This window comes from Silene latifolia, unplaced genomic scaffold (assembly GCF_048544455.1).
Source record: "Silene latifolia isolate original U9 population unplaced genomic scaffold, ASM4854445v1 scaffold_348, whole genome shotgun sequence".
NCBI classification, from domain to species: Eukaryota; Viridiplantae; Streptophyta; class Magnoliopsida; order Caryophyllales; family Caryophyllaceae; genus Silene; species Silene latifolia.
In genome coordinates this window covers 61,463-69,464 of record NW_027413278.1, presented here as the reverse complement: position 1 = coordinate 69,464, position 8,002 = coordinate 61,463, and the positions used below count along the sequence as shown (strand labels likewise).

Sequence of the window (8,002 nt, the reverse complement as noted above, 5' to 3'; positions counted from 1 at the left end):
ACTCGTTTGCATGATTCACATTGCTAATTGATTGTTGGTTATTGCATTAAATTGGTTTAGGCTTGACAGTTTGCATTTCGCTCTGAGATTGAACTCGTTCCATTAGGTTTTAGGATCGAGTCTAGTTCTTGCTTGGGGACAAGCAAGGGTTTGGTTTGGAGAAGTTTGATGCGTGTCATTTATATGATGTTTTACAACCTATTTTACACGCATTTCAGAGCTCAATTGAGTAGTTTATGCTACTATTTCCCTTGTTTCGTGTATTTCTTCCTTTTCTTGTGATTTTGTAGGAATATGAAGATTTCAGTGGAAAATAAGCCGAATCCGTCCCTAAGTACTTAGCATTGCATTTGACATGGAGTATTGACTCGAGGAATGAGCTTGGTGCACGTTTCAAGGCCTAAAGATAGCAAAAGCAAGGGTGCGTACGAGTTTAACGAGCAAAGAAGCATTTCACGATATTGCAGACTCATTCAGATGGCTATATCTCGAGTTCTAGAGCAGATAATCGAGTGATTCTAATTTGAGGTGAAAGCTTATCCTCTTAGCTTTCCAACGCCGCGTAGAACGCCTGATTTGACCAAGTAACGAAGAAATAGCAGCTGTTTTAAGATCGGTGCGCGCTGCTGCAGAATCGTCGAAATGCAGTGCAGACAAAGACCTTTGGTCGATCGACTGGCCTCAATGGTCGATCGACCACCACGCGAGCTGATGCGCAAATTAAAAGATCGAGAATTAGAAAGCCCAATGTATTCTTAGGTTTAGGAATAAGAGTGCGTGATATTCCTATATAACTAACCTATGTTTTCAGAATAATCATCAGTTTTTAGAGGAGAGACATTAGGTCTCGAGTTTAGCATAGTTTACATTCAAATACTTTAGTTTCTCAATAAAGTTCGCATCTTTGCTTTCGGATTCATCTTGTTCCTTTGCATCGGTAATTTTAATCTTTAATTTCAGTATTGTTTTATTCGTTTTCGTAGTATTAATTCTTGCTAGTTAGGATTCCCAAAGCCGTATTGTTGATTCATGCTAGTTACTTGTTTAATTATTTCGATTATGAATTCCATTGTTATATTTGTTAATTTTATTGCCGTAATTACTTTCAGTATGTCTAGCTAAATCACCCTTGCTAGGATGTAGGCGAATTATAGCGTAGATGGCATTAGAATACGTGACCTCGCATTAGGGCTTGGTCGATCGACTGGCTTAACTAGTCGGTCGACTGAGCCGGTTGGTCGATCGACTGGGGTAGCTGGTCGATCGACTGACTTCGTGTTTGATTAGCATTGTTTGATTCGTTAAGTGCAATATTTAGCAATGAGACCGAGAGGAGATTTGTTAGATGCTTAGTTTTGACCAACCCGTAGATCGAAAGATAGGGAAGGGCATTAATTAACGAATTAAGACGGCTAAATTGCTAGATCGAAAGATAATGTAATTTAGGCATTAGGATCACTAGTCAAGAACGAAAGTTAGTATTAGTGACACCTAGGGACTAATAGCATAGACCGAGAGGGGCTATTAGTTGATTTGGACCGAGAGGACTTGTCATACCCATCACCCACGACTGTATTTCGAGACTTACCTAGACTTTTGTGCCATCAAAGCTGTAGTGACCCGATCATCATAGCTCCTTTTTATCATTAGTTTACATTTATTTTTATTATTTGCTCATTTATTTTCGCATTTAGACTTAGACATAATCCAATCAAAACCCCCCTTATTTGTTACCTTGGACTGAAATATAAAGCGACTATTATCTCCCTACCTCCCTGCGGATCGACCCTTACTACCGCTTCCTAGTTGTAGTTCGGAATTTATAAATATTATTTTTGGTACTCACTTCGACAGGTATCACGAACCTTGGGAAAATCGTGCATTTGAAAAGCTTCATCACTACCTTGCTATCATTGGTGGGGGCGGCGACCGCTTCAATCCATTTGGACACGTAGTCCACCGCGACCATGATGTATTCGTTTCCACAAGAGTTGGGAAAGGGTCCCATGAAGTCTATACCCCAACAATCAAAAAGCTCAATTTCCAATATATTAGTCAAGGGCATCTCACTCCTCTTTCCAATGTTCCCAACCCTTTGGCAAGCATCACAAGATTTAACAAAGTAGTGGATGTCCTTAAACATGGAGGGCCAATAGAATCCACCTTGGAGGATCTTGGCAATAGTTCTAGAGGTGGCCAAGTGTCCCCCATAGGCGGAATTGTGAACCCGGTCGACAATCTCCAAGCCCTCCTCTCTTGAAACACATCTCCGGAACATTCCATCCCCACACTTGCGGAACAAATGTGGGTCATTCCAAAAGTATCTCCTAGCATCATTTCTCAACTTCCGCCTTTCTCTTTGTTCCATTTCATCCGGTAAGAAACCACTTACAATGTAGTTTGCAAGATCCGCAAACCAAGGGGTTTTGACGGTAACTTCCATGAGTTCATCATCCCGTAACCACTCATTGATGGGTCCACTCTTGTCTTGTATCCCATGATCTTCAACGGTCAATCTTGATAGGTGGTCGGCTACAACATTTTCCGACCCGGCCTTATCCTTAATCTCTAAATCAAACTCTTGGAGAAGTAGGACCCATCTCAAGAGTCGGGGCTTTGCATCTTTCTTCACCATCAATTGTCTCAAGGCGGTGTGATCGGAGTAAACCACCACCTTACACCCAACAAGGTATTGTCGGAATTTCTCCACGGCATGAACAATTGCCAACATTTCCTTTTCGGTTGTAGCATATCCACATTGTGTTTGGTCGAGAGTCTTGCTTGTTTAATAAATCACATGATGCTTCTTATCCACAACTTGCCCAAGAACTGCACCAACCGCGAAGTCCGAAGCATCACACATTATCTCAAAAGGAAGGTTCCAATCCGGAGACCGGATTATCGGTGCCGTGACCAATGCTCTCTTCAACCTATTAAAAGCTTCAAGATAAGAATCATCAAACACAAAGGGGGAATCCTTAAGGAGTAATGAGGTTAAGGGCTTTGCTATTTTTGAAAAATCCTTGATAAAACGCCGATAAAACCCGGCGTGGCCTAGAAAACTTCTCACTCCCTTAACATTGAAGGGGGGTGACAAATTCTCTATGACCGCAACTTTAGCCCCATCGACCTCAATACCCCTACTAGAAACGATGTGACCGAGGACAACCCCTTTCTCCACCATGAAATGGCATTTTTCCCAATTAAGGACGAGGTTGTGCTCCTCACACCGTTTCAACACACTAGCCAAGTTCTTAAGACCAAGCTCAAACGAGTCTCCATGGACACTAAACTCGTCCATGAAGACTTCCATGCTTTTTTCAAGGAAATCGGAAAATATTGCCATCATGCACCTTTGAAAGGTGTCGGGCGCATTACAAAGCCCGAATGGCATCCTACGGTAGGCATAGACCCCTATTGGACAAGTAAAGGTCGTCTTCTCTTGGTCATCCGGGTGGATGGGAATTTGGAAAAACCCGGAATAACCGTCTAAGAAGCAATAGTATGCATGGCCCGCGAGCCTTTCTAGCATTTTGTCAATGAAGGGAATTGGGAAGTGGTCTATTAGGGTGGCGGCATTGAGCTTGCGGTAGTCAATACACATGCGCCACCCGGTCACGGGTCTAGTAGGTAGGGTGGTGCCATCCTCTTGTTCAACCATTTGTACCCCCCCTTTCTTTGGTACCACGTGGACCGGACTAACCCATTTGCTATCGGTAATTTGGTATATAATACCGGCCTATAGAAGTTTCAACACTTCATTTTTCACCACCTCGGCCATCTTTGGGTTAATCCGCCTAAGACCGTCAACCTTGGGTTGACTCCCCTCTTCCAAAACTATTTTATGCATGCACAAGCTCGGACTTAGGCCTTTGATGTCATCAATGCTATACCCAAGTGCCCCTCTATGGGTTTTCAAGATTTCCAAAAGCTTCTTTTCTTGGGACTCACTTAGGTTAGCATTAACGATCACCGGGTAGGCCTCTCCCTAATCAAGGAAAGCATACTTGAGTGAGGGATGCAAGGGTTTGAGTTGGACCTTTGGAGGGAGAAAGCCCTCCACTTTCTTCAATAGTTCCTCATCAACTTCATGGTCCTCCTTCATTGCGTCATCATGCAAAGAGATTTGAAAAACCTCTTCCATCTCCGCTTCTTCACGGGTTACTTCATGTACCACCTCATCTACCAACTCAATAGTGCTCAACCTTTCCATCTTTGGTCCTTTCATCATGTTCGGTAGGTTAAATTCGACGTTGTTGCCCTCGATTTGGAAGGTTAGCTGCCCATTCTTCACATCAATGAGAACTCCTCCGGTAGCCAAGAATGGCCTACCAAGGATGATGGGAGTGTGGCTATCCTCCGGAATATCGAGGACAACAAAGTCGGCGGGAATTAAAAGCTTTCCAACTTTGACGGGTACGTCCTCAAGCACCCCCATAGGGTGCTTGACGGACCTATCCGCCAATTGGAGAGTCATTGAAGTGGAAGCAAGGTTTTGAATTCCGATTTTCTTGGCAACCTTCAAAGGAATAACACTTACACTTGCTTCCAAATCACAAAGAGCTCTAGATATGGGCACACCACCTACTACACATGGGATTGAAAAGCTCCCCGGGTCACCAAGCTTAGTGGGCATTTTATTAAGGATATGAGCACTACATGCCTCTTCCATAGCCACTATTTCTTGGCCACCCAAGACTCTTTTCTTTGTCAAAATATCTTTTAGAAATTTTAAGTAGGTTGGCATGTTCATTATCACCTCCGTAAAGGGTAGGGTAACCTCAAGTTTCTCAAGCATGTCACAAAACTTGGTATACTTAAGGTTTTCCCTACTCCTTATGGCTCTTGAAGGGTAAGGAATTTTAGGAACAAGTTGGGAATTTGAAGATACCTTTGGAGGAGTCGAATTCCTTGTTACCTTTTTAGATTGTTGCAAAGGTACTTCTTCAATAGCTTCCTCCTCATAAGGGAGGTCTTCAACATACCCATCAACATCCTTGTCCTCTTGAATTACCTTTCTAGACACATCCTCAAAAGCCTTCTTCCCTTTCTTGTCTTCTCTAGCATTACCCAATTGTTCAATGGGTGAGCTTTCCTCTTCATCATTTACTTCCAACTCATCCCTCTTGGGATTTTCATCCATATCTACCACAAGGTCCTTGTAGGGGTCCTCAAGCTCCACACCATTCCTTAGCACTACCGCATGAGCATGGTGGCTATTTGAGGCATCCTTGGAGCTTTGTCCTTGAGCCAATAAACCACCGGGCGGCCGTTGAGGGTTGGCCATAGCATGAGAAGCCATCTTATATCCCATTTCCCTCATGTCCTTAAGGAAGGTAGCCCTCAAGTTTGCTTGTTCTTGTTGAGTAGCTTTAGCAAAATTAGCTATCTCTTGACTATGTTGAATTTGCATGTTCTTTATCATCTTCAAAAACTCAACTTGAGAGAGCTCACCTTGGGGTTCTTGATAAGGTTGGTTGGCTATGGGTAAAGGGAACCCATAGTCATACCGAGCATTGGGACCTTGATTGTTGTTTTGCCCCCCTTGGAAGTTAGCTCTTGGACCATTGTTGTTGAAGTTTGATCCTTGACCTTGTTCTTGAAACCCTTGAACATACCCTTGCCCAAATCCTTGGTTTGCTTGATTCACTTGATTCCCTTGGTAAAACCCTTGGTTTCCTTGATTTCCACCAAAATCTTGGTATCCTTGTGCTTGATTCCCATAATTTTGGTTTTGATTGTTGTTTGGCCATTGGTTTTGGTTCCCGGGATTAGGTCTTGGGTTGGGGAATATTCCCCTTTGTTGAGCAAAATCGGGTGGGTTGGTTGGGGCTTGTGGTTGAAGGTGTTGTGGGTTTTGAACATTGGTGCTTTTGTAACTAAAGTTGGGGTGGTTCCTCAAACCGGGGTGGTAGAAATTGGTATTTGGATTGTAGACGTTTGGGTTGTTGAAAGGTGGTCTTGTGGGTCTTGAATTGTTGTTAAAGCCTTGAAAAGCGTTAACCTCTTGAACATTCTCTTCATAGACCCCATTGTAATTGTTGCCACACAAGTCATAAGTATGACCACTTCCTCCACAAAGCTCACAACTTGAGACTTGAGCCACTTCTTCCATGGGTGCCCCATATGAGATTGCGGCTTGGTTCACTTGATTTCTTGAAAACTTCTCAAATTGTTTTGTGAGTAAGTCGAGCTTGGCATTTGTCTCGGAGTTGGAGGCGTTTTCCTTAGGAAACTTCCCATTCCTTCTTAGCATGTTTCCTCTAGAACCATAGTTTGCCTCCGAATCTACCATTTTCTTGATCAATGTCGTGCCCTCTTCATCACTCAAGTGATCAAATCCTCCCCCCGCGGAGGCATTTACCATCTCCTTAGTCCTTGTTAGCAAAGTTTGGAAGAATGTTTGAGTGATGTACCATTCCGGTATTCCATGGTGGGGGCAACTTGCTATCAAGTCTTGATAACGGTCCCAAGCTTCACCCAAAGACTCTCCATCCTCTTGTTGAAACGTATGAATCTCATTACGGAGCATCGCGGTCTTTGAGGAGGGGTAGTATTTGGCCATGAATGCTTTAGCCAAGGCATCCCAAGTAGTGAAGGTATCCGGTGGGTGAATGTTCAACCAGCGGTCCGCTTTCCCCGTCAATGAAAACGGAAACAACATCATTCTCAAGGTGTCTTCGGACACCCCATTCTTCTTCATCATTGAAACTTTCCTCTTAAACTTCCGGAGATGAGCATGGGCATCCTCTTCAATATGCCCCCCAAACAAGTCCTTCTCAATTAACCCGACTTGGGCGGGATGCATTTCAAAGTTGTTTGGGGCCAAGGTGCCAAAATTGATAGGGTTACATGAATCATTATGGTTAGGCCGGTTGTGATCTCTAAGAGCCATTTGTGGTGGTGGATTTGGTACTTGATGTGGTGGTGTTTGAGGTGGGCTATTATAATTAGGGAAGTTATGAAAGGGGTTTTCTAGTAGAGTCTCAATTGTGAGGTTTGGTTGAAGGGTGGTTGTGGTATCAATATTTTGTGGGATGTGTGAATTTGGTTGGTCCAAGTTTGCTTGAGGGTAACTATTCCTAACTCTCTCAAGGGTCCTTGTCCTCAAGGTTCTAAAAAGCCTTTCGGGGTCGGAGTTGAAGAGAAGAGCTTGGTGGTTCCTTCTAGGCATGCACTTGACAAATCATTAGTCTCCTAGTGTTTTTACACACTAGGGTAAGGCAAGAAATCACACACTCTACAAAGAACACACAACTACTAAAACAAACTAACAATTGAGATAAGACTAAAGCAAAGACTCTAAGCAAAAACTAAGCATAACCTAACGCCATCCCCGGCAACGGCGCCATTTGATGGGTAAGTTTTCAACGGTGGGGTCAACACACTTACCACCAACAATAATAACCCAATCTAGTTGTAAATCGGGGTCGAACACGAAGACGGCGGGGGTTTCTACTTAGCCTAACTAAGAGTCAAGTCTAGTCAAAAATGAAGGAAAAGGGTTTTTATTTCAACTACTAGAGCAACTAAGAAAACGATTGAATGAAGGTGAATACGATTGATTAAGAGACTAGGGTCTTCGGGGTCACCTAAATGAACTAGGGGCGACAAGTCGATAAAATAGTCTAAGGTGAGGGTTCGTCCTAGAGGCGGTTAACAACTTTTGTTGAGCAACAACTATTTCAAAACATGCAACAAGACCACCAACAAATTTTCATTCAAAGGAGGAATTAAGTTATTAAGACAAAAAGGCACAAGCTTTCACTCACACAATTCGTCGAACACCTTGTATGCAATGCTAAGAAGGACAAATTCCTACACCAAAGACTCAAAACTTATCAACTAATCATGCCCACTAATCCTATTTAGGCTCCCCCTAAACCCTAGAAGGGTAACTACTCACTCATCATGTTTCTAAAGGCAAGATAAACAATAAAGATGGAGTCTTTAAGCATAAACATGGTGGAAGAACAAATTCTATTACTAATCATGCAAATAC

At 43.0% G+C, this 8,002-nt stretch overlaps 1 non-coding gene across 1 annotated transcript; it reads left to right on the top strand.

The window, feature by feature from the left end:
* Nucleotides 1-6,425: 6,425 nt before the first annotated feature.
* On the top strand, nucleotides 6,426-6,532 carry LOC141639347 (small nucleolar RNA R71). The gene has a single exon (XR_012542484.1). It is a non-coding gene; the product is annotated as a small nucleolar RNA R71 (small nucleolar RNA).
* The last annotated feature ends 1,470 nt before the right edge of the window (nucleotides 6,533-8,002 follow it).